We start from the raw sequence: 27833 nt of genomic DNA, 5'->3' as shown, positions 1-27833 counted from the left end.
ATCCAGCCAATAGGTTTTGTTATAGAAAAATATCTTTTCTTAGTTTATTTTAAGAACCACAGGTTCAAATTCTACATGTAATATCTCATTCGGAAGGTATTGCAGGTAAGTACTTTAGGAACTTCAAATCATCAAAATTGCATGTATACTTTTCAAGTTATTCACAAATAGCTGTTTTAAAAGTGGACACTTAGTGCAATTTTCACAGTTCCTAGGGGAGGTAAGTATTTGTTAGGTTAACCAGGTAAGTAAGACACTTACAGGGCTTAGTTCTTGGTCCAAGGTAGCCCACCGTTGGGGGTTCAGAGCAACCCCAAAGTCACCACACCAGCAGCTCAGGGCCGGTCAGGTGCAGAGTTCAAAGTGGTGCCCAAAACACATAGGCTAGAATGGAGAGAAGGGGGTGCCCCGGTTCCGGTCTGCTTGCAGGTAAGTACCCGCGTCTTCGGAGGGCAGACCAGGGGGGTTTTGTAGGGCACCGGGGGGGACACAAGTCCACACAGAAATTTCACCCTCAGCAGCGCGGGGGCGGCCGGGTGCAGTGTAGAAACAAGCGTCGGGTTTTCAATGTTAGTCTATGAGAGATCTCGGGATCTCTTCAGCGCTGCAGGCAGGCAAGGGGGGGATTCCTCGGGGAAACCTCCACTTGGGCAAGGGAGAGGGACTCCTGGGGGTCACTTCTCCAGTGAAAGTCCGGTCCTTCAGGTCCTGGGGGCTGCGGGTGCAGGGTCTCTCCCAGGCGTCGGGACTTTAGGTTCAAAGAGTCGCGGTCAGGGGAAGCCTCGGGATTCCCTCTGCAGGCGGCGCTGTGGGGGCTCAGGGGGGACAGGTTTTGGTACTCACAGTATCAGAGTAGTCCTGGGGTCCCTCCTGAGGTGTTGGATCGCCACCAGCCGAGTCGGGGTCGCCGGGTGCAGTGTTGCAAGTCTCACGCTTCTTGCGGGGAGCTTGCAGGGTTCTTTAAAGCTGCTGGAAACAAAGTTGCAGCTTTTCTTGGAGCAGGTCCGCTGTCCTCGGGAGTTTCTTGTCTTTTCGAAGCAGGGGCAGTCCTCAGAGGATGTCGAGGTCGCTGGTCCCTTTGGGAGGCGTCGCTGGAGCAGGATCTTTGGAAGGCAGGAGACAGGCCGGTGAGTTTCTGGAGCCAAGGCAGTTGTCGTCTTCTGGTCTTCCGCTGCAGGGGTTTTCAGCTGGGCAGTCCTTCTTCTTGTAGTTGCAGGAATCTAATTTTCTAGGGTTCAGGGTAGCCCTTAAATACTAAATTTAAGGGCGTGTTTAGGTCTGGGGGGTTAGTAGCCAATGGCTACTAGCCCTGAGGGTGGGTACACCCTCTTTGTGCCTCCTCCCAAGGGGAGGGGGTCACAATCCTAACCCTATTGGGGGAATCCTCCATCTGCAAGATGGAGGATTTCTAAAAGTTAGAGTCACCTCAGCTCAGGACACCTTAGGGGCTGTCCTGACTGGCCAGTGACTCCTCCTTGTTTTTCTCATTATTTTCTCCGGCCTTGCCGCCAAAAGTGGGGCCTGGCCGGAGGGGGCGGGCAACTCCACTAGCTGGAGTGTCCTGCTGGGTTGGCACAAAGGAGGTGAGCCTTTGAGGCTCACCGCCAGGTGTGACAATTCCTGCCTGGGAGAGGTGTTAGCATCTCCACCCAGTGCAGGCTTTGTTACTGGCCTCAGAGTGACAAAGGCACTCTCCCCATGGGGCCAGCAACATGTCTCGGTTTGTGGCAGGCTGCTAAAACTAGTCAGCCTACACAGATAGTCGGTTAAGTTTCAGGGGGCACCTCTAAGGTGCCCTCTGTGGTGTATTTCTCAATAAAATGTACACTGGCATCAGTGTGCATTTATTGTGCTGAGAAGTTTGATACCAAACTTCCCAGTTTTCAGTGTAGCCATTATGGTGCTGTGGAGTTCGTGTTTGACAAACTCCCAGACCATATACTCTTATGGCTACCCTGCACTTACAATGTCTAAGGTTTTGTTTAGACACTGTAGGGGTACCATGCTCATGCACTGGTACCCTCACCTATGGTATAGTGCACCCTGCCTTAGGGCTGTAAGGCCTGCTAGAGGGGTGTCTTACCTATACTGCATAGGCAGTGAGAGGCTGGCATGGCACCTTGAGGGGAGTGCCATGTCGACTTACTCGTTTTGTCCTCACTAGCACACACAAGCTGGCAAGCAGTGTGTCTGTGCTGAGTGAGAGGTCTCCAGGGTGGCATAAGACATGCTGCAGCCCTTAGAGACCTTCCTTGGCATCAGGGCCCTTGGTACTAGAAGTACCAGTTACAAGGGACTTATCTGGATGCCAGGGTCTGCCAATTGTGGATACAAAAGTACAGGTTAGGGAAAGAACACTGGTGCTGGGGCCTGGTTAGCAGGCCTCAGCACACTTTCAATTGTAAACATAGCATCAGCAAAGGCAAAAAGTCAGGGGGCAACCATGCCAAGGAGGCATTTCCTTACAATATAGCAGTGTTAGAAACAGAGTTATTGGAAAGGGAGAGCATCTGTTGGTAAACTTCTCCAGTGGTCAGCTACGACCCCAAATCGATAAAGTTCAAGCAGTCCTAGGCGAGAAGTACGCTCCTTCCTGTGCATGGTGGGTTATTATCGCCGGTTCATTCCTAGATACTCCACTATTGCAGAACTGGGTTCTACCCGTTGCGTTGCTCGAGATCAGAACATTGGCATAGAACTACGTGCAACAAATCAATCAACTGAGCATAATTAGCATCCATCTGTTGCTTCACTCATCAATTTCCCAACTATCCATGGGAGATCTCAGTCCTCTGGTGTGTACACACTCCTCAGGAGTCTTCTAAGAGGTTTCTGGTCCTGCAGGATGCATCGTCTTTTTGTAGCAGGGCTTTAGAAGCTGAGGACAGGCCTATTAGGCTGGGGGTCAAATCAGTTGGTGTCTTCAGTCTTCTCTGCTGGTGGTCAGCTTAGCAGTCCTTCTTTCTTGTTGTCTTCTTAAGGTCACCAGGAATCAGGCTAGCTAGGTTCAAGGGAGCCCTTAAATCCTGGATTTTGAGGTATTATAGGGGTCAGAGGGCGGTAGCCAATTGATACTGTCCCTGAGGGTGATTACATCCTTCTGGTGTCCACTCCCTATGGGGAGGAGGACACAGACCTAACGTTATTAGTCCCTGTCCTCCAAACCAAGATGGAGTATTTTGCAAGGAGGGGTCTCTTCAGTTCTTGACACCTTAGGGTGGTCCTAACTGAAATGGTCACTCATCCTTGTTTTTCCTAATTTTATATTTTATTGCCGGACTTACCGCTAAATGCGGGGCTTTATCGGGGGGGGTGTGGTTCATCTCCATTAGCTGGAGTGCCCTGGGGCACTGTAACAAGAGGCCAGTTCCTGCAGGGGGAGGTGTGAAGCACCTCCACCCAGTGCAGGCTATGTTTTTGGTCACAGAGAGCTCAAAGGCTCTCACCTCATGTGGTCAGAAACTCATCTGGAAGCAGCAGGCTGGCACATAACGGTCAGTCCTGCACTAGGAGGATGCCTAAAATACAGGGGACTAAGATGCCCTCTGGGTGCATTTATTATTCAATCCAGCACTGGCATCAGTGTGGGTTTATTGTGCTGAGAAGTTTGATTCCAAACTTCCCAGACTTCAGTGGAGCCATCGGACAAACTCCCAGCCCATGTACTTCATATGGCCACACTGCACTTACAATGTCTAAGAATGGACTTAGACACTGTAGGGGTATATTGACCATGCAGCTATGCCCTCACCTGTGGTATAGTGCACCCTGCCTTTGGGCTGTAAGGTCTGCCAGAGGGGTGACTTACTTATGCCATAGGCAGTGGTTTGTGGGCATGGCAATCTGAGAGGGGTGTCGTGTCCATTTTGTCTTTTTCTCCCCACCAACACATACAAGCTGCAATGGAAGTGAGCATGTGCTTGGTGAGGAGTCCCCCCAGGTTGGTAGAGTACATGCTGCAGCCCTTGGGGACCTTCTGTCTACCCAGGTACTCCAGGAGGTCCTTATGACATAGATCCTTACTCTTAGATAGACTGTCTTTCAACATTTTCCAGTCTGGGTGTCTCTGCCAGATGACACCATGGCGTAGCACAGCATCATCCAAAGTGCAGCCACCTATCATAAGGTGGAGCTGTATGCCTCCCCAAAAGAAAAGATTTTCACTAGCGACGCTCAGAGTAAGAACACTGCCCTCCCGATGCTCAAGGTGGAGACCCCACCCTAGACAGCTTCAAAGAACAGGTGAAAGTGTACTTGGTGACATAATGCATCAAAAAATAAATATACATAGGTGCCCTGTGACTCCATATTCCGGGATCATGTCTTGTTGGATACCTTAGTGGTTACCACTCAAGGCTCGAAAAATCTACTCAACCACTCTATGGTGAGTTTTTTTTTTTATTTTGAGGTTTGTAAGGAAATGCCTCCTTGGCATGGTTACCCCCTGACTTTTTGCCTTTGCTGATGCTATGTTTTGATTTGAAAGTGTGCTGAGGCCTGCTAACCAGGCCCCAGCACCAGTGTTCTTTCCCTAACCTGTACTTTTGTTTTACACAATTGGCACACCCTGGCATCCAGGTAAGTCCCTTGTAACTGGTACCCCTGGTACCAAGGGCCCTGATGCCAGGGAAGGTGTCTAAGGGCTGCAGCATAGTTTATGCCACCCTGGGGACCCCTCACTCAGCACAGACACACTGCTTGCCAGCTTGTGTGTGCTGGTGAGGACAAAACGAGTAAGTTGACATGGCACTCCCCTCAGGGTGCAATGCCAACCTCACACTGCCTATGCAGTATAGATAAGTCACCCCTCTAGCAGGCCTTACAGCCCTAAGGCAGGGTGCACTATACCATAGGTGAGGGCACCAGTGCATGAGCACTGTGCCCCTACAGTGTCTAAGCCAAACCTTAGATATTGTAAGTGCAGGGTAGCCATAAGAGTATCTGGTCTGGGAGTCTGTCAAACACGAACTCCACAGCACCATAATGGCTACACTGAAAACTGGGGAGTTTGGTATCAAACTTCTCAGCACAATAAATGCACACTGATGCCAGTGTACATTTTATTGTGAAATACACCCCAGAGGGCACCTTAGAGGTGCCCCCTGAAACCTTAACCAACTACCCGTGTAGGCTGACTGGTTTTAGCAGCCTGCCACACTCGAGACATGTTCCTGGCCACATGGGAAGAGTGCCTTTGTCACTCTGTGGCCAGTAACCAAGCCTGCACTGGGTGGAGATGCTATCACCGCCACCAGGCAGGAGCTGTAACACCTGGTGGTGAGCCTCAAAGGCTCACCCCCTTTGTTCCAGCACCACAGGGCACTCCAGCTAGTGGAGTTGCCCACCCCCTCCGGCCACGGCCCCACTTTTGGCGGCAAGGCCGGAAGAATTAATGAGAAAAACAAGGAGGAGTCACTGGCCAGTCAGGACAGCCCCTAAGGTGTCCTGAGCTGAAGTGACTCTAACTTTTAGAAATCGGAGGCACAAAGAGGGTGTACCCACCCTCCGGGCTAGTAGCCATTGGCTACTAACCCCCCAGACCTAAACACGCCCTTAAATTTAATATTTAAGGGCTCCCCTGAACCTAAGAATTTAGATTCCTGCAACTTACAGAAGAAGAGGACTGCTGAGCTGAAAACCCCTGCAGAAGAAGAAAGAAGACACCAACTGCTTTGGCCCCAGTCCTACCGGCCTGTCTCCTGCCTTCAGAAGAAACCTGCTCCAGCGACGCTTTCCCTGGGACCAGCGACCTCTGAATCCTCAGAGGACTGCCCTGCTTCCAAGAGACCAAGAAACTCCCGAGAACAGCGTCCCTGTTCAACAAAGACTGCAACTTTGTATCCAGAGGAGCAGATTTATAGACCCCTGCAATCCCCGCAAGAAGCGTGAGACTTGCAACACTGCACCCGGCGACCCCGACTCAACTGGTGGAAAAACAACGCGACAGGGAGGACCCCCAGGCGACTCCAAGACTGTGGGTAACCAAAGTTGTCCCCCCTGATCCCCCACAGCGACGCCTGCAGAAGTAATCCCGAGGCTCCCCCTGACCGCGACTGCCTGACTCTAAAATCCCGACTGCTTGAAAAGACCCTGCACCCGCAGCCCCCAGTACCAGAAGGATCGGAACTCCAGTGCAGGAGTGACCCCCAGGAGGCTCTCTCCCTTGCCCAGGTGGTGGCTACCTCGAGGAGCCCTCCCCCACCCCCCCTTGCCTGCCTGCACCGCTGTAGAGACCCCTTGGTCTCCCATTGAAAACCCAACGCGTGTTTGCACACTGCACCCGGCTGCCCCAGTGCCGCTGAGGGTGTACTTTTTGTGTGAGCTTGTGTCCCCCCTGGTGCCCTACAAAACCCCCCTGGTCTGCCCTCCGAAGACGCGGGTACTTACCTGCTGGCAGACTGGAACCGGGGCACCCCCTTCTCTCCATTGAAGCCTATGCGTTTTGGGCACCACTTTGAACTCTGCACCTGACCGGCCCTGAGCTGCTGGTGTGGTAACTTTGGGGTTGCTCTGAACCCCCAACGGTGGTCTACCTTGGACCCCAATTTGAACCCCGTAGGTGGTTTACTTACCTGCAAGAACTAACATTACTTTACCTCTCCCAGGAACTGTGAAAATTGCACTGTGTCCACTTTTAAAACAGCTAAATGTGTTTTATGTAAAAAGTATATATGCTATTGTGATTATTCAAAGTTCCTAAAGTACTTACCTGCAATACCTTTCAAATGAGATATTACATGTAGAATTTGAACCTGTGGTTCTTAAAATAAACTAAGAAAATATATTTTTCTATAACAAAAACCTATTGGCCTGGATTTGTCTCCGAGTGTGTGTTCCTCATTTATTGCCTGTGTGTATGTACAACAAATGCCTAACACTACTCCTTTGATAAGCCTACTGCTCGACCACACTACCACAAAATAGAGCATTAGTATTATCTCTTTTTGCCACTATCTCACCTCTAAGGGGAACCCTTGGACTCTGTGCATACTATTCCTTACTTTGAAATAGTGCATACAGAGCCAACTTCCTACAAGGTTGAGCTATTTTTTGGTTCCACTCAAAGATGATGTGTTCCGTTCAGTCAGAAACTGAATTAGCAGTTAAGATGCCTTTAAATCTTATTCCTGTCACATTTGCTCTGTGTTCAGAAACCGAGTTCAAAAGTGAGTTTGTCTTCTTGCAATGCAAATAGTTTTCCTTGTGACTGCAGATTTCCAGGATTTTGTAATGTGAACTGTGAGACCTATGAGAAATAAACGGCTTTGGTATCCGGTTTTTCCTAACACACAACATTTATATAATTAAGTCAACTTTTACAAACATTTCCAAATATATTTCAGTAGCTGTAAAAAGACAATTTTTTGTACTTCTCTGTGATGAAAACAATAATTAAATAGGATGAAAAAAAAAAAGTCAGGACACTTTACTTGGTGATGTGCAAATGATAAATGTTTTCTGAAACCCAATTTTCTCAGGTTATTGTTAATTCACTATATAGTTTTATCAGTAAAGCTGCAAGTTAGTGGTAAGGTTTTTGGGCATTTCTTGGAAATTTACTGTCTGTAAATAACCACGTGCTACCACATCATCCTTTCGTAATCTATTTATTAAAAGTGAGTGTTTAAACAAAAACTGAGAAACACTCCTTCCCTGATGGCACAGCTGTTGGTAAACTAATAGGCAAGTCATGCATGGATCATGTGTACCTTAATGTGGGCTAGATTTATTACACATAGAGCAAACGTTTAGTGTATTTAATCAAACAAGAGGATTTTCTTTACAGTGAAATGCTGAACTCACATATTTGAAGGTGCACTCATATGTGAGAATGAAGACAAAGGCGGCTGTAAAATACCATATTTGCCTAGGATCACACAATTGAGACCTGATCCGGATCAAGTACATTACGGTTGAGTCAAGCGGATTATTCAAGCTACTCAATCTACAGGTCTAGTAACATTTGTATGATTTGTTTTAGGCCTGCCACTGCTAGAAAGAGAGCATTAGCCCAGGCCACTGGAATGCATCACCACCTGACAAGGAAAGCGGACAGATTGATGCTGCTGTAAAGTGAGTGGCGGTGGGCACCTCCACAACTTAATCCACCACCACTGCATTCACTTTCTTCACTGCACTTTCTTTGAGATCTCCTGGATATCTCACTTGAGGGATCCCCCACAATATTATACATTTGAACACTGTGCACAGCATGACATCTTTGGGGACACACACGCCAAACCTTGGGACACCTATGGTATTGACACTCCAAGTGACACTGATCCGTACCTTTTCCTCGCCTGACGATACAACAGCATATCAAGAGTTAATAGGTAGGGCTGCTGCCTTTCATGATGTACAGCTCCACAAGCAACCTTTAGAAGAGGATTTCCTCTGTGAGACCCTTTCATCTTTACAAAGGGGCACTCAGTATTTACCAGTGCTAAAAGGCATTTTAAGTCATACTGAGGATATTTTTAAAGAACTTAGTAGAGCTAGAGTAATTACACCCAGGGTCGATTTAAAATAAATAAATTAATAATAAAAAATTACAAGCCTTCCCAACCAACTCCCATATATTTTAGGAGACAAGTACCGCTAGACCTGCTAGTGATTACACTGCTCACATCCGGGCTAATTCATAAGCTAGCGGGGAATCCCCACAGCCTGACAGAGACTAAGTTTATCAAAGCGGCAGGGAAAATGGTTGCGGCATAATCTGGGAATCAGAATCGTTGGCGCATTGCCAACTCATTAAGTTTGCTTGCTCAATACAACTGCGCACACTGGGATGAGATGGAGAACCTCCTCCAGTAGCTCCCAGACTAACACAGAGAGGACAAGAACTTGTCTCAGAAAGAAAGCTAATATCAAACATTTCCATATGCTGTGTGCTGCTGATACTGCAACCAGGGGCATCAATACAGGTATTCTCTTTAAATGCAACACATGGATTTGTAGATTCTGTTTCATCTCTGAGGTCTTCATATCATCTACCTAGAACCTCAAGCTTTTCACCTAGCCTTGAGAGCATTTCTACCTCACCTCACTCACAAGATTGTCCTAGTCCGTCCAGACATGGCAGCCATTCACCTTCTACAAAAAAGGGGTGGGGGCCGGGGAGAGGCCAGTCTCCTCAATTATCTCTTCTGTCACAGACCCTTTGGAGATGGGTACTAGAACACAACATTCACATGTAAACAAATATCTCCCAAGCACGGTCAACTATTTTCAGACCTCCTCAGCATGATGCAGCCACAAGTCTCCTCCTCCCATATTTCCACAGATGGAGGTTCCCCCGGATAGACCTTTTTGTTACCGCAGAAAAAGCAAAATGTCCAAACTTCGACTCCAGGTTCCCATGCCCACTATCCAAGGGCAAGGCACTATGGAGTTGGTCAGGAATATTTGCCTATACTTCTCCTTCTCTCCCTCCCCTTCCATTTCCGGTTCAGAAGCTCTGGCAAACATCTCTCACAATGATTTTTGTTGCTCTCACATGGGTTCATCAACCCTGTTTCAGAACACTACTAAACCTCTTTGTAGTTCCCCACAAGGAGCCCCCCCCCCCACTCCCTCCACAACAGACCAGACCTTCTCACTTGTGGAGAAATCAACTATCTGTATCCCAAAACTCAACTTAGCGATTTGGCTCCTGAGGTCATAGTTTGGTTACCTCAATCTACCACCTAAGTGTATGTCCATTCTTAAAAAGGCCGTAGACCTACCTCTAGAGGGTGATACCTGGCAACATGGAAAAGGTTTGGCTGTTATTGTGATTCAAAGCACATTCACCCTTTAAAAGCCAGTTTATAAGACATTGTTTGCTACCTGCTTCATTTACAAAAATCTGGGTTAGCATTGCAGTGGCTGCCTAGCTGCAGAATATATAACATGTGTCCCTATTCAAAATACCAATCATCAAATCCTTCATGGAAGGGTCAAGAGTTTTTTCTCCACAGGTTCCATCTGCACACTCATGGAACCTTAAAGTTGTTTTAACACGACTTATGGGACCTCCATTTGAGGCCCTACATACAAGCCCCCTTCAGATCCTTTCTGGGAAAGTGGCATTTTTAGTCGCTGTCACTTCACTTAGACATGTTAGAGAGCTCCAGGCTTTAACCCTGGAAGAACATTTCTTCCTGTTAAACAGACGGGGTGGTTCTTCACACCAACCCCAGATTTTTCGCTAAAGTTGTCTCTCATTTTCACCTCAATCAATTAATTGAGTTACTGGTTTGTTTTTCACCATATCCAGATTCAGTCACAGAAAGGGTTTTCCACACATTAGATGTTAAGTGCCCTTATGTTCTACATTGATAGAACTAAAACTTTTAGCTATTTGTTGATTTTTCCTCTCCCCATAACGGAAACCCTATATCCAAATCATGCATAGCCTGATGGATAGTTAAGGGCATTCCAACATGTCCCGATAAAGCCAAAAGAACTTCACCTATTTATTTTATTTATAACCCTTATAAAGCACACTGCCACCAATCTGGTATCCTGGCGCTAGCCATAAGCATAGACAGACGGATAAGGTGCTCGATAACACAGTGCTATAGAGAACCCGCCACATTATTTACTGAAGAGCCCGGTCTTAAGGGCTTTTTTGAATTGTAGGAGGTAAGTTAATGATCTTATCTGGGCCAGAAGCTGATTCCAGAGCTTGGCTGCTCGGACCATGAATGGCCAACCACGTTGTCTGGCTTTTTCAAACTTGGCCACAAATGCCAAGTTAGCCGATGAGGAACTGAGGAATCTGTTTGGTGTATATCTTCTCAAAGTCCTTTAAAGAGTGACCGGTCCTGACTCCTGTAGAGCTCAAAACACAATACAAAGTGACTTAAACAAAATTCTTTGTTTAAGCGGTAGCCAGTGTAATTCCTTCATAGCTAAGAAAGCGGAGGCCTTTCTAAGTCTGTCTGAGGAAAGTTTAGTGGCTACATCTTGTACTCTTGACAGCCAGCGTAATAAGTAATCTGGGGCACCTAACAAGAGAGCACTGCAGTAATTGAGTCGGCTCTGAATAACACTACGTATCACTAGGGCTGATTGTTGATGGAAGTACCGGGAGGATCTTACGTAGGGCTCTCAAAAGTGCAAAGCAAAAGTCTGCATTTTTATTCACATGGCTCACCATACTAAGCTTCTCGTCGAAGACAACTTCCAACTTCTGAACCGAATCTGCTGGCACCACAATGCCATCAGATGGAAAGGCCCAAAAATTAGGGGGAATCATGGCTTGCTCCTTGTTAGGCAACAACAGAGCAGCTTGGTCTTATCTCCATGGAACTTCAGTGAGTTGGGGTTCAGCCACGGCCTGACCTCATGCATGCAATCATGAAAAGTAGCCAGCTGCTGATCACCAGCCAATGACGGGATCAGTTGTGTTTTGTTGGCATAGTTAAGCAACTGCAGATTGAGATTTAAGCAGAAATCATAGGGCCCATATAGATGTTAAAGAGAATTGGGCTGATTGAAGAGTCTTGAGGGGCACCTTGGTTTTGAATACAGAACTCTGATTGAAAAAGTAGAGCAACCCACTGACCTCTGTCCGATAAATGAGTGGAACCACACTAACGCTGTTCCATCCACTCCAGTCGAAGCCAACTGGGACAGAAGAGTATTGTGACAAACCGGATCAAATGCGGCTAAGAGGTCTAATAGAATTAGGACTACTGATTGCCCCTAGTCAACCCTAATTTTTAGCTCATCCATAGTGGTGAGCAATGCTGTCTCCGTCCTGTGGCCTGGCCGGAAGCCAAATTGTTCCTCTTCCAGTAGAATGTTGGCTTCCAGATCTAGGGACAGTGCCTTACTTACAAACCGCTCCAAAATGTTTACTGGTTAAGGCAGCAACGATATTGGTCTATAGTTGCTTGGGTAGATGGGTCCGAATGTTTTTCAGAATAGGCATCACAATGGCTTTCTTCCAGGAAGCAGGCACCAAGCCTGACTGTAATGACTGATTTGCCAACGCAATGGAAAAAGGTCCTCCGCCTGTTTCCTCCAAGCGTAATGTGGTAAAGGATCCAGGGACGAGCCTGAGGAAGTGACCGTGGCCAGAGTGTGAAAACCTTTCTCCATGAGTGGACCAAGTGGTCTAACCTGCAATGGCGGGTCTCATGCTCGATGCCAAGGGACTAGGGGCGATTAAAGCCCACCTGCCTGTCCCTCCTAAGGAGTCTGACCGTAGCTAGAGGGATTGATATCCTCCTATATTTTATTAATTTTCTCCTTGAAGAAGACTGTCAGGTTGTTGCAAAGAGCCTGTGAAGACGCACCTACCTGGTTCAAGCAAGTTGGATTAGACTGCTCTTTTTTAATTTCGAAACGTCCTAATGCTCTTTGAGGCTGCCAGAATGGCATTCACATAGAACTCTGCTTTAGTCTTTGTAATCCCTATTTTATATTCACGTCTTGAGGACTAATTTGCCATCTTCCTTATAGTCAAGACGCAGTTTTCTTTCTGCCGTCTTGCAATGCTGATTTAAAAGCTTGAGAGAATCATTATACTAGGGAGCAGAAGGTTTCTGTTGCGTCTCAGATACTCTAAGAAGGATAACTGAAAACCCAATTTGATTCTCTAATGCTGCATAGTTGTCCTTGACTGACCTACCTAGGTCAAATACTGAAGGGAACTTAAAAAGAGTCACCTGTATTGAGTGTCCTAAGTTTGCACCAAGCACTACTGCAGCAGGTCTAACCGCATTTATTTTTTCAGGGAGCCGGGACGCATCCCTGCAGTTGGAAAGGAAATCAGTTCATGGTCAGTCCAGCAGAGGGGCAGTTTATTACCCACTGAAACTAGCCCTTCCATGGCAAAGATAAGGTCCAAAATATGGCCTTGTTTATTGGTTGAAATGTGACCAGCTGACGCAAACCTAAGATCTCATAGGACCCTTGTAGGTCACCTTAGTGCAGATGGTAAGTCCGTATTAGATGACAGACTGAAGTCACAAAACACCAAGAAATTGGAGAGCGATATTGATGATAAGCTTGATGAGAGGCTGAAAATATGAGTTGTATAGCCCAGGGGCGGTGATAACACAAGATGCTCAAACATTGGCAGCCTCTGCCTTTAAAAAAAAAAAAAAAAAATTGTAAACTTTTTTTTTTTAAAGAAAAACCCAGAAGTTCCGGGGCCTGCAAACTCATCCGGGCTAATCGGGCAGAGTCCCACTTGTCTTTTAAAAAAATAATGCCCACACCTCCACCATTCCTAGCCACACAGTGGTTATGAAAAACCTTGTATCCCAGTGGGAAGGCCATGCCCATATCAACTGCTGAATAGGAGGATGGCCAGTTTTCTGTTAAAACGAGTGCACCCCACTTTCCCACCTGGAGCACAAAGTGAATTTCGGATGCATGCTTAACTAAGGACCTAACATTCAACAGTCTGCATCTCAGGGTGATAGGCAGCTGAGTGCTATAACTACTAGATGGACTGAGTTAAGCGTTCCTCTCCCACTCCCCCACCCCTTACTGGTCTAAGGTCACTGGAAGTCTTACCCCCAATGTCCAGTAACTGTGCCCTAGAGTACCGAATGGCTTTGAAAATGCCTTGTGGTCTGGGAACTAACCGGCAGATTGGCTTGCGCTGTGCGCAGATGGGCGAAGACAGGCTTACCTTTGGCGCGCCATCGGCACACCTGCTGCACAGTCGCGCCAGCTTTGGTGCTTTATAGTCTCTTCCTATTGTGAAGACTAGACTCTTAACGAAAATGGCCACCAGGAAGTGAGTCGCTCAGACAGGTTATCAGTCCCAAAAACACAACACAACCTTGCAGTACCCCCCTGCATTATTCAGGTTCCTAATTTTTTTAAATGCGGGAGAAATATGTGCAAATCACTCAGTTTGTAGCAGCAGAAAATGTATAGCAGCTACATAAATTCTGCATGGTAACACCAGCATCTGCACTTTCTAGTCTCCACCCTACTAGTAAGAAAGGAGCACTCATGGCTTTCCAAGGAAACCTTCCACACCTTCACAACACTTTGTGTGGATGTTTTATTATGCCAACTAGCCAATGTAGGTCAGGCGGTGCTACATACATTATTCCAGACAACTGCAACATCCACAGGTTAGCCACCACTTCCGAGGGGGCCTCTTTACAGTCTGTGCAGAGCATGTGTTTCTACAGCCACACTTGCCTCAAATGTAATATGTTACTTACCCAGTAAGCATCTATTCGTGGCATGTAGTGCTGTAGATTCACATGGGCCCACCCTCCTCCCAGGACACCTGTGGTTGTTGCAGTTTTTTACTCTGTCATATGGACATCTGTTTACTTACACTTACTCTACTCTATTCTCACCTGCCTGTGGAAAAACAGTCTAACAATCGTGTGGATGCCCATGCACATTATTACTGAGAGGAGGAGTCACCCTGCCTCAACTTGAAAAAAAACTTTAAGTAGAACAACTTGCACACATTCAGACCCAACACTAGATGGCAGACGAGTATGCAAAGCATGTGAATCTACAGCACTTCATGCCACAAACAGATGCTTACAGGGTAGCATATTAATTAGGCTTTGGCAAGCGTTTCCTTTTTCATTGTGACACTACCTTATACTTTTTCTAATTCTACTTAATTTCCTGAGTGAAAATTATTTGAAAAATAAACCCTGCCATTTATAAAGACTGAAAACATTGAATTAAGTGTATTGTACGGAGATAGTATGGGAGATGTATTCTTTTCCGCCAGTATTTTCTTTTTTTTTCTTTTGCTCTTTGTAAACAATACTTTTAAGAACACTGGCAAAGCTCTTCATTCACATTAGATAGTTGAGATGTATTAGCTTTGCTAATGCTTGTTTTCACTGTGGGAACTAGTAGTGGTGTTCACATGCCTAAGATAAGGTGCCACATATAGCAAATGCGTTGGTACTCAGTGAGGCTTTCAGTGTTTGATAAATATGCTTGGTGGCAGTGATATCAAGAGGGAACATCTTTACTCTGAAGTAACTGGGGCACCGTAAAGATAACTGCATCATATTTTGCTTTACTTCTACCTGCAGGAGAATCCATGCGGTACTAAGATTTTTACCTCTCTGACTATCCACCCAGTTAAATGGCTATCATCTTCATAGCGAAAGCACCCCAGATTAAAAGGGGGGGGGGGGGAAGCAGAGGACAGACCGAAGTGCATTTTTTATATTACATTAGAAACTTCGATTTATTGATTATGCTTCTAGTAAGACTTCCTGTATATTGTCACAAATGTTAGTGTCTTATTTGTAAATCGATTAAATTTTTTTGCAAACAAAATTCAAGATGCAGCGAGCATATTGCGCTTAAATTCAGTTTGTCAAAGCAGTCACTTTGCCATTATTTATATACATTGTGTATAATTTGCCTGCTGTCAATCCAGATTCTTAGATTAAATGTATTCCTGCAGTTGACCTAAAAGGTAAAATAGAAAGCTTAAAATAAGTGCTTTGTGTCTAGCAGGCAACGTGCCGAGCAGCAGCAGTTCCTCTTTTAGGGCAGAGGCGCATCGCCCCTCTGCCTAAAATGCCCCTGGGATGAAAACTAAAGTGGTAAAAAAGTTAATTTATTGCTATTTTATTTTCCATCCTCCCGTCCTGAACAGATTGTCAGGACAGGGCAGGGCCACTGCTGCTGAGTGACAGCAGTGAGCTATGCACAGTTTAAAGTGTGCATGTCTTTTTGGAAGGCTGTCTTGCGACGGCCAGCCAGACATGCAAACTTTTAAACTTCTTTAAGAGAAAGCACAGGCACTGAGAGGGGCCGCTTCCTCCAATCATGAAGCTTCTAAGCAGCACCAGGATTGCTTAAAGGAATTTGCTGGAGTCCGAGAGGAGACTGGAGTGATGAGGTTGTCGTGCATCAAGCAAAGTAAGTGTTGTTTTTTTTTATTTTTATTTTTTTATTTGCACACACCACTCACCTTGCATGCATATCACATTCCCCTCACCCCCCAAAACCTGCCTACCATGCCAACTGCGACTGGGCCAAGGTGCCTTGGGAAAGCTACGCACGCAGTACGGTGCTTCCAGGTCGTAACATTTTAAACACACTTTTCTTTAAAGTCGTTGGGAAGTATGCTTGATCATTTGAGATAAATTAATTCCAATTTTGGTCATGTTGTGTTTCGAATGATTTCAGGGGAGTGATGCAGGATTTTCTAATCACCTTGTTTTTTTTTGTTACTGTAGCTCACTCTCTCCCCTTTACCTCTTCTCCCTCCCACCCAAAATATATTTTGTATACTGATCCATCAAAGTAATCTCCAGTGAAACTGTTTACTGCGCTTCTGTTGCCTTAGTCCAATAGTGTAGCAAAATCCAGCTTTCTAAAATGAAAATAAGTCTTTAGTAGAATTGCTGTTGAATTCAGTAGGCACTGTTGCCCAGACTGTGGGTCACGACCCACTAGTGATTTGCAAGCGTATTTTTTATGGCTCACACTAGGGAGGAATCCATTCATTTCAAAGAATTCTGTTTATGGTACATAATGCGTTGAATTAAACTCTGTTATCTACTAGTGAGCCCTGGTTTATTAGCAAAACTGCTAGAATTGGTTGTAGATATGCTACACTTTTAACACTGGATTATTGAAGAGACTTGTGTAAGCCAGTACCGCAGTTTTTATTTTATTTTAGATTTGCTTGCGTAAATACGTGATATGCTATATTCGAGAAACATAAAATACAATATATATACTGGTGGAAAATAGCCATTTTGTGTCAAGGACCCAATTTTATTTAAAAATTGTTTCCGAACCTTTGTCAGCTGGTGTCCTCTTTGTAGTATATGATAGTGCATTCAGTGAGTTCATGCATTGTAGCGCTTTTTTTTTTTTTTTTTTTTTTTAAGGCAAAAATAAAAAAATAGACTTTTGTTTCCCAAACATATTTGACAGGACTTTGACATTTCATTAGGCCCTTATTGGTGCAATGTTTTAAAAATAGATGGTTATCTTCTATGACTAATTTGTGTTATTTTTCCATTGTTCACAGGTATCATAAAAGACTACCTTCAAAGTTTCAATGTTGTTTCAAGGAACTATCTTACTTACATTGTGCTTAACCTCAAGCTTCTGCCTGCATTTCCATGTTTTGCTGAAAGTGGGCTCTGTGACTGAAGAGGTTCAGTCACTACTGTCAATCAAGTGAAGGTAAGCAAATAGGAGACTGGGTATGTTAAGACGTGACGTTATAAGGTCTCTTAAGGGCACTCTTTTTATTTTTTATTTTTTTTCATTTTTTTTTTCTGAGTTTGAAAACTTATTGGACTCTTGATTTTGGCATGTCTTCACCTTGATAAAACCTCCTCATATTGGGAAGGGAATCTTAGTCCTGGAGCAGAAGTTCCTCTCCTTTAGAACATGTTTCTTACCCTTTAAGTAAACACTTACATGCTTTGTTCTAGGGGTACTGAAAGATGCCAGCACATCATTGACACAGCTGGTATCTCCACTTCTCTGGCATTGCAAAATAATTTTGACAATCTTCGAAGTCGCCCGTACTGCTTCAGGTGCATTTATTTGTTCAACGCATATAGTGTTCACACTGGGTAAATTAATTTTTCTAAACACCAGTAATACTTGAGCAGAACATAGTAGCTTGAATTTTATTGAATTTTATGCCCAAAACTGTTTAATTCTCTGAAAAATCAGACCAGACCGCACACTTGCTGTCTGCATACAAACTTTACTACGGTAGTCATTGGCTATTTGTTTACCATTTGGCAGCCTTGGCCTAAAAGTGTTTGGGTTTTTCAATAAAGCTGTTTTTCTTGGTCAATGTTACTATTCTCATGGCTCCACGGTAAGTGATATATCTGCTTTGCTTGTAGTAGTCTTATTTGAGTGTGAAAGCAAGGTATGGGTTTATTAATGGTGTATTTTATTTTTTATTTTTTTGCATAAATAGTTTTTTGTGCTGGAAATGTCTAATTAAGCACTACATAAAAAATGTGCTAGTTTATGCCAGTGATAAAACATTAAAATCGATTTTAATGTAACTTTTAACAAATATTTAAGTGTAACTTCTGTGATAAGGTGGTTGAACACTGTACATTGCCGCAGTCAGAGTACATGGATAAGATTTTATTAATTGAACAACTACACGCATTATGCTACATACAAGAACTTGAGCATTGCATATTTCCCAGGTGTCAGACTGAGCCCGCAAAACGTGGCGTCCTGGGAGGTGGTACCTGTGACTCTGGGTTGGTTGTACACATCGAATGTGACTTTTCTGGGTCCATATAGGTGCCCCCATACGTGTTGACATAATGTCCTTTCTTTCTATTTCAGTCTAACAGATCAGGAGCAACCCTGGTCATTTTGACCACTTTTTTTTTCAAACCTTTGAAGCATTGCTTTCAAATTTTCCAGTGTTACAGGGAATGTCTCCCAACAAAACCGGGTTTAAGCCTTGTGGGGAATGTCAGCAGATGTCAGTTTCTAATCCTAATGTGGTCTCTCTGTGGTGCCTGGGGTCGTCCTAAGACTCTGCGGCCTGGAGTGACTGTGCCCAGATGCACCCCAAAGCCATTGGGAGAATGAGGCTAAGTTATTTGTCCCCTGTCACTGAAGGACTCCATGTCTGTGGAAGCCACAAGGAGACCCTATCCTGTGTCCTAAGCTGTTCCTGTAGCAAGTAATTGTCTAGGTCCAGGTTTTCAGGTAACTGGGCTGTACCCCGTCGCACCACTCTACTTCCCCATAGATGGTGCTGGGCCATCATCATGCCTTCAGGATCTTCTCCAGCTGTCCTTGTGTGGAGCTTGTCCTGATCCTGCCCTAACACAGGCCCCGCTTCCGGTGGCACACTTAGCACTGACACGCTCCATCAACACAATTATCAACTCATAGTGCTGTCTAACTCCCAAAGTTGCACCGTGCCAACCCTGTCCAAGGCCACAAACAGCATTGCTTAATCATTCCAGTCCAGGCAGCGAGTCTGATACCAGTACTGTCCCTCTACCACATGGGAGGGAATATTTTCTTTGTGACACTTTTGGCATTGATTTAGCGATGAGTGGTACAATGCAGGAGTCAAAATTGCTCACCTATGTCAGGATAACAGTTGGTATTATGACCTTCAAGATGCAGTGGCCTAGGGACACATCCACATTGTCTTGTTTTCTCCACTAGGCCCTGCTGCTGAGGAGAGAGCATCCTTGAAGTGGAGATGAGGAGGGCTTTAGAAATCATTGAATTCCAGCTGCTCACTCAAGAAGTAATGACCTCTGTCTTCATTGAAGTCCTTCAGCCTGGCCACACTAGTCCAGAGCCTCGCTTCCCATTTAACAGGGCCTTTACTGACAAACTTTTAGGGCCCTGAGCCAAAGCTTTTATGGGGCCTGGGTCAGCTGTCAGATTGCTGGTCTCCATCACTTTGCACCCGGGGACCCAGACTTTCTCATTCAACATCCTATTCCTGAGAGTCTCGTGGAGTAGATTTCAGTTAGTAAAATTAAATTGAATACCTTCCTTTCGGCTCTTTCTGATAGAGAGTCAAAATGGATTGACACTCATAGACGCAGTGTGTTCTTATTCACTAGCCTTGCCTTGCGTTTGGTGAACACAACATCTTCAGGGTCTCTAAACCAACGTCTTATGAGATTCATTAACCCAGACCCTTTTCATTGTCCTTCAGGAATCCCACCATATACTTTCAAAAGCTATACAGGATTGCCATGATGCAGCCAAGTTTATTATTTGCTGTTGCCTTGATACAACCGGCTCATTAGGCAGAGCCATTAGCACCATAGTGGCTTTCCACATGCATGCATGGATGTGGTACACTCGGTTTTCCACTGATGTCCAGTCTTGCGGATATTCTCTTTGACAGTTCTTAACTTTTTGGGAACAGAGCTGATTCTGTTTGTGAGTGGTTCAAAGACAGTAGGGTACACGTTGTTTCCTGGGCTTGTGTACAGCACCACATCAGACACGTTCTCGCATTTACATGGCTTCAGTTGGTGCTTCCTGTACAGTCGGCCATCCATTCAGGCACAGCACACTACGCAACCTTTCATGGCTGGGACCGAAATTCCCACGGGGGCACTAATGGCAGTGTAAAGCCCAGTTAATCACCAGTCCTGCTTCTGCAGGCTCTAAGCTTTTTTAGATTGTCCTTAGTGACAAACCGCCACCCCGCAGGTGGGAGGTTTCAGCAAGACATCCTATCGCACAAGTGGGTGTTAAAGATCGTTCAACAGGGTTACACATTTCCATTCTTCAAAACCTTTCTTCCCCTTCAGTTGTCTTTAAAACCGTTGGTGGAGCACCATCTTTTTGCAACAGGAAGTGCAGGCTCTTCTGGCCAAAAGAGCTAGGAGAGGATTACGATTACCAGGAGTAGGTTGTGTTGTTTGTTCCTGCTTTTTCCCTGGTGCCTTCACCCTCTCAAATCTACCCTGCCCTGCCCTCATCCCTCGCCTGGATGGTAGTGTTGTGCCTGCAGAATGCTTATTTTCACATCCCTGTCTTGCTGGCACACAGGCACAATCTGTGGTTCATGGTGGGCCAGGAGCGTTTTCAGTTTTCTGTGCTCCTGTTTGGCCTCCCCAGTGCACCTAGGGTGTACATGAAAAAGATGGTGGTAGCAGGTGATCTTCGGAGGTCTGGGGTCCCATGCTTCCCCTACCTCGATGACTGGCTGTCTAATGTGGGCTCGCTCCAGGCAGTTTTCATCCTTCTCCAGACTACTGCGAAACTGCTTGGGTTCACTATAAATGTGTAGGAGCCTTACTTGACTCCTCAGATGTGCCATTAATTTTAGCCATTCTGAACACTGTGCAGTTTTCATGCCTATCCCTTGGAGCAGACCGTCCAGGACTTTCAAACTCTGATCTCAGTGTTTCAGCCACTGTACTGGATCTCAATGAGGATGACTGAGGATATTGGGACTGATGGTCTAATGCATCTTGCTGGTCAAGCACTCCAGGTTGCATATGCTGGCTATGTAGTGGGATCTGAAGTCCCAGTGTCCACAGCACCACGAGGACCTCTCAGCCAAATTCAGATTTCATATGAGACTACAGTCTGTAGTGGTGGCTGCTGAACTTCGATTGGGTCAGAAGACCACTCTTCCTACCCTGAACAGAGGTGATGATGGTGCCTGATGCATTGCCTGTGGGCTGGGATGTTCATCTGGGAGAGGTGGAAATCGGAGATCTCTTGTTCTTAACGAGGCTCGGCTCCACATCATTCTATTGAAGTTCAGCCATTTCTTCTTGACATCCATCAAAGTGAGGTTGGTTCACATGATGTGGTACTGCAAGCCGCACAAGGTGGGGGTTGTGGACCCCGTGCCTTGGGGCCCTGCATTGCTGGATGTGGCTGGATTGCCAGAGTATTTAACTGGTGGTGTAGCATCTGTTGGGATCTTTGAACTCCAGGGTGGAAGAACTCACTATAACGAGTCTGTTTTTGTTTATAATAGTTTTTCAGTCAAAAATATAAAAGTAATAAGACAATAATACGTATAAACCAGTTACATAACAGTTAAAACAATATGTTGGGGTGTTTTTGTAAGCCCAACACAATTTCGTTAAAATCAAATAAAAGCATATGATAAATATTTTATATATATATATATAAAACACATCATGTTAGCGTGCCAGTCCAGCTCCTGACCTTCAGCGGTGCTCATCAAATGGCACGCGCTACCACGCCTAATTCTCCACACTTTTTTCCTGTTTAAAAGAAAGACGGCACTCCGTGGGCATATTAGTTTGTCAGGATTTATTTGCACAAGAACGCGTTTCGGTGTTACCGCCTCCGGTAACGCCAAAACGCGTTCTTATGCAAATAAATCCTGACAAACTAATATGCCCACGGAGTGCCGTCTTTCCTTTAAACAGGAAAAAAGTGTGTGTGTGTGTATATATATGTGTGTGTGTATATATATATATATATATATATATATATATATATATATATATATATATATATATATATATATATATAATTTTTTTTTAAGTGGTCACCTCATCAAGATAATGCATAGAATGGACATATAGCCTGTATAGGTGTGTTTCTTGTTGGGGGACAAAAAGTAATATGGTACTCAATAGAACAAATTCCTTACTAGAGAGACATGGGAGGTGGATGCCACATACGGGATACTGATACCTAACAACTGAACCTTGGGTTTATCTTAACTAGTGTCAAGCTGACCCAGTTCCAGGACCTGTTCTCTGCCAATATCGATGGAAAGAGTGCAATATTTGCGTCAAATCGGCCAGATACTCTCAAGGAAGTTGGCAAATGATAAAAACAATAAAAGGGGTGGTATCTGCCCTTCATATTCTCAAGGCTAAGCTGGACTGGCAGACTCCTAGGGAACGTCATAAGGGAACTATCCAACTCTTGCGCTGCTTGTGATAGTTTGTGCAGAAGAACAATAAGTGGTCATCTGTTTCATCGCATTCAGTGTATGTTGTACAGTTTGCTACCCCCCGGGCTACTCTTCAATTCAGCTGTTAAAGTAGCAAGGGGGGAGTGCAACCTAACCTTATATAAAGGGGTTTGATAAATGCCAGATCAATCTCGTCCCTGTAAGCCTCAAAACCAGGAAAGGGCTTAAGCCCTAGGAAAGATTCGGTCAAGTACCCCAAACCTTGTTGATTGTTCAACTTCATGTCCTCATGCTCCCAATAAAGGGACTTCAACTTTTTAGCAGATGATAGTAGATTAGTAGCTGGGTCAAACCAATACACTAACAGGCGCAAAGAATAACATAGCTCATCCAGGGTAAAGCCACCCCACCATTTTGTCTGTCCAAGATGTCTCTAAAACCCACCTTATAGTGTTCGAGCTCATGGGTAGACCAGATACACAGCCAGTATAGTATTGGTTTGAGACGCACTATGAGGGAAATGGACTGGAAACCTAGATCTTGTTTGAAAACTAGGGCGGTGCTTTGAGGGAGTTTAAGGGCTGCCCTAAAAAAAAGTTTTCTGCTGCTCCCAGTGGATCGGTATTACCTAAACCCCAGAGTTTCGCTCCGTAGGCTGCAGCTGCTTCTGCTTTTGGCTCTCCATACTTCTAAGCGGGGAGAAACAGGATGGAAAGAGGACTTGTTTGCGTATCATAGGATGGTTGGTGCCCTGTGGTTTAGTCTGAGTGTACATTTTGTAACCTGACTAGTCATTTTTTGAAGCTGGGTAAGTGAATTCCTAGGTAATCAAAGTCAAGTACTCTCTCCAGCTCACCCCCTCTAAATCCTGTGTGAATGGATCAACATGAACTTAATTTTAGTTGTATTGATAATCAGGCCATGATTGGAACTTAGTGATTTAAACCTAAGGAGGAGGGTCTCTGCACCCTTTGAGTTTTAGATACTAACAGGGCATTCTCTGCGAACAATAGAGCTGCTATTTTTATATGCCTGTGCACCAAAGAGTCATTGTCGCAGTTCTTAAGATAATCAACACAACCTTTAATAATAATAAGAAGATTCGACGTTGGGACTAGGACACAGCCTTCCCCAACTCCCTTTACGACACCAAAGCAGTCTGTGGTTTCCCCATGCACTTCCCAGCAAATTTACCGCAATCAAGTTGAATTATATCGTAGAGGACTCGGGAACCCTAGATCCCTGAGGGTATACCAGAGTTTTTCTTCTGGGGGCCATATCAAATGCCGCTTTGAGTTCAACAAAAGCAATGCAGAGACTACCCTTGTTAATACCAACCTCTTAACACCTGATGAATTAAAACCTGAAGACGTCATCAACTATACTAGTTTTGCGATGGAATCCTGCTTGAAACTGAGAAAAGATCTTGTTGCCATCAATCCAGATTAATAAATAGTCTAAGGTTAGATTACAAAATATGTTTTGGCTTGAATCAAAGAGGCGTATAGGCCGATAGTTTTGCTGGGTCAGATTTTGTGGGGGTGCAATGTCAGTCCAGGATAGGATGAGCGAGATGGGAACCACATCCAGATATAGTTGTGCATGAACCCCCTCATTATTCACCACTCTTCCACCGAACCATCCTCCGATTATTACTGATTGTCAGGTCTCCTTGGGCGGATGTTTGTTGTTGCCTGAATTAATTAAGTTGCCGTGAAGGGTAAGGAACTCAGGAAAATGATAACTCTCAAACTGGGGCAGGACTTCCATATCAATGAAATATTCTCAAGAACGTAGATCAACAAGGATATAATCAATATGATTCTGATAGGATATCCTTCTAAAGCCTCTCTGCATCTGACTTTGTTCTGCCATTGGTAGCTCTCAAATGGCAGCACATGCAGAGGTCTAGCAACTGCAAAGCTACCTTCGAGTAGGTTGTTAGGAAGGGACCAAAGTGTCGTGGTGAAACCCCATTATCAATCTTCCTTTCCTGATATTTTCATATAGTAAAGCTGAAGATTCAAAGCTAGCATTAAAATCCCCAACCACAATTATGGCACCCACCTCCCCAATCTTGTAAATGCTATCTCTCAGAAGGTGTACGACAGGTGACTCAACAGACTTCTAAACGCTTTTACTATAGACATTGAAGAGGAATAGTTTTACTTTATTCCGTTAGGAAACACAGGGTCCTAGTAGATTGAGGGATAAATAGAGAGTTGCCTTACTTGACAACCCAAGGAGATCTTAAGCCATATGGCAAGGCCACCCGAGGATCTATTAGCTTGGGACTTGTGGTATAGGGCATGGAAGGTCTTAAATCCTTGTCCAAGGAACAGTGCTGTTTCTTAGAACTTGATTGTTGCCTCTCTCAATAAAGGCCCCCTCAGTCCTCCTTACTTACTCCTTAGCCCAGCGATGTTCAGAGACCAGAGTAGGATTATTGAATGGGCAGGTGGGGGCAGGGAAGGAGTTTCTGGCTTGGTTTCCTGAGGTAGAGGGATGACTAGAAGGAGGATACAACGTTTTTAAGCATTATCTATCTGCAATACTATACTGGTTTGATAGGCCTGGACAGTAAAATTCGATAGGGAAAAGGTTGAAGTAAGGCTGGAGCGTTTGGGAGCTCATGAGATAGGCATAGTTTGGAACCTAGCTTGTTGCTTGTTGAGGAGTTCCCTACAGACTCTAGTCATTCAACTCAGGATAGCGATGAAGAGCAATGGAGTTTTTCCACCCTCTGCTGACGAAGCACTCTAGATTTAAACTGAATCGATGAGTTAGATGGGGTGAGGGTTTGAGCTTGCAGAGACAATAGGCCGTTCAGAAAAGAAAAAGAGGAAAATTACAATTTGATGCAGTCTAGGTTAACTAGTGAATGCAGATAGGTGGCCCTAGTGATGTTAGAGTGTATAACATTGTAACACTTCCTAACATCCCTGATCTAATGGATCACTTTATTGGTTAAGAAGGCCTGATCTTCCCTGCATGTGGATGGAGTTTGGGAACGCCTGTCATGTCATGATTGTCTTGTAAGAGAAGGTGTTGTGATTGATATTTGGCGGTGGACTTTAGACAGATGGGGCTAGGGTGAATAAGCGGTTTCTAGGTTGGGACTAGGGTAGGAATAGGCAGATTGTGTCAGTGAACTATATTGGGCTTCTTGTTTCCGCCTTCTTTAGTGTGTCATGGGTGGATTAGTTGATGGTCCATGCTAGTCGGGGGATTTTGGTACCTAGCTATGGGGGTGGGGGGGGGAGGATTTAAATTGATGGTGGTGAACCCTGGAGCAGTGTAAAGCAATAGGAGCAGCTTCACAATGTGGATTGTTTTGAGGCAGAATAGATGTAAGATCAGGATTGAATAATGCCCCCTTATAGTAGGGGCACTCATGTCCTTCTTTTTGACTTAAGGGCGGGGATCCAGGTGGCTTAGGTTCCATTAATAGTTGTGCCTTCCCCTTTAAATGGGATAATTCTTCCCGCAGGGAACAGATAACTTGCCAAAGTTCTTTAATCTGCACACTGGCCTCCTCTGTTACTACTATCTGATGAGTAGAGGTTGAGGATGCACCAGAGCCATTGGCAGCCTGTGGATTGGGAGCTAGGAGGGAAACATGATTAGGACATATGCTTATGGGTTCTAGAGGAATAGATGAATTATGTAGAATACACAACTGTAGTTTGGCTTTGACATGACCCGCACTCTCCTTTTCACTGGGGCAGGTATTTGAAGGTGAATTGGCTTTTGATTTACTAGCCATTTTGTTAAATAAGGGAGCTACTTGTGCGTTTTTTTGGCTTGGCACCAGAGTTGCTTGGAGCATCAGGATGCAAGATAAGCACCACTTCCTCAGTGTGGTTATCTGTCTTGCAAGGTGCAATTCTGGGAGGAGCAATCTGGGGCTTTTTTATCAGTAGGTTCACCTGGGAGTTTTTCATTGCATTTCTTTTTCCCCCATACCAGCTCAAATGTTTCACGGTCCCCATTTACAAAAGCAAATAGGAAGATTTAAAGTGCCCAAGCTGGAAAGCAAGGGGAGAGCTCGAAGTGGAGAGACTCAGGAAAGCAGCTACAGCAAAGGGGGCAGAATCCGGATGCTTTTCACAATAATAGTCGAACAGGGTTAGAGAAAGCGCTTACTGTGTTAAAAACTCAATCAAGAAGGGAAACAGTAATTAAAAGAAAATAAACACCGCTCCTTCAAATTACAAAACAGGCAATGATCTAAACATCTGTATAGAACTGTGTGGAAGGTAGTAATGGTAAATGACTGAACCTCCTAGTTGTGTCCAATTTAGCATGTGAATAAGTCTAATCAGAGTGGTTCTTGATGGTCAATTGCCCTACTACCCAAGGCAAAAAAATTATATATTTGAAAAATACACAATGTACATAGAAACAGCTAAGACCACAGCACTCAAAGCACAGATATTTTCAGACACAACAACGAAGTCTGATGCAAGAAGTCTAGTTGTGAATAGTACAATAATCTTCTTTGTGTTCCAGTAAATAATTTATTTGGATCAACAAATGCTCTAGGTAGTCTGATCAGTCATAGGCAATATATAGTGATAGCCTTTAGAATATATATGTATTCATTCACAGCCAACACGTGTTTGGTCACACAGTGACTTTTTCAAGGCTGTAAAAAATATAGCATACGTAAGTATATTACAGTATTGGTATATAGAGGTAGAAATAAAAGGACTCAGACATGACAGAGGTGAATAGACATGCAGTAGTGGAATGATGTACAGAAAAGAATTGTGAGGTGAGGTGAAGTGTATGTGTAGATCAGTAGAAAAAGTAAAAGGATTAAATACCTCAAGAATACTTCTAAATGATATATCCAAACGCACCCAAGGCGTGAGACAGAGCAGCATAAAAGTGAGTTGAATAGAGGTAGGCGTAGGTCCTATATTGTCGTGATAGATACATTATGTGAAAACAGAAAAGCACTTGAATTTGGAATCTACCTAGTTTGCAGACAAAATGGAACCATGTCCTGCTAGATATATGGTGTGAAACAACTGTAACGGGAACAGAGAAAAAAACAACTGAGATGGGAATCTTAGTAGAAGCTACTAGTTGTAAAGTTCATCCAGCCATCATTCTTCCGGGTTTCTTTGTTTCATCTCACCCCCTGAGGAGGAGTAGAGACTACATTGGCTGGATTCAAAGAGGAATCATTATCTTCCTTGATTGTACCAGAGAACGTACAGTGGATGGTTAGCTACTAGTTGGGCTCAGAGGAACAAAGAGAAGAAAAGTGATGCAGAAAAGAGCCATCTCTCGCTTGATTGTACTCTGCTTCAAGACCGGCAACGCATTAGTAAGAAGCAGCCTCCTGAATGCTTACGGGCTCATTCCAGTGGGACCAAGACTGTTACAACTGTTTTGGTGCATTTAGTGCCTGCCCTGGATATTTGTTTAGTGGCTATGTGAGCATTACTACATGAAGCACTACTCTCTTGAC

The 27833-nt window shown here is 44.7% G+C and overlaps 1 protein-coding gene across 3 annotated transcripts in view; it reads left to right on the top strand.

Moving 5' to 3' along the window:
- The window catches only part of FRS2 (fibroblast growth factor receptor substrate 2), a 289441-nt gene that overhangs the window by 100620 nt on the left and 160988 nt on the right, over positions 1-27833 (top strand). For all 3 annotated transcript variants that reach the window (XM_069229609.1, XM_069229607.1, XM_069229608.1), the window contains exon 3: positions 16994-17151. The gene's annotated coding sequence lies outside the window, so the exon portion shown is untranslated. The remainder of the gene's footprint in view (positions 1-16993; positions 17152-27833) is intronic.

The sequence above is a fragment of the Pleurodeles waltl genome, chromosome 4_1, assembly GCF_031143425.1.
Source record: "Pleurodeles waltl isolate 20211129_DDA chromosome 4_1, aPleWal1.hap1.20221129, whole genome shotgun sequence".
NCBI classification, from domain to species: Eukaryota; Metazoa; Chordata; class Amphibia; order Caudata; family Salamandridae; genus Pleurodeles; species Pleurodeles waltl.
This window is presented reverse-complemented; position numbering and strand designations above follow the sequence as displayed.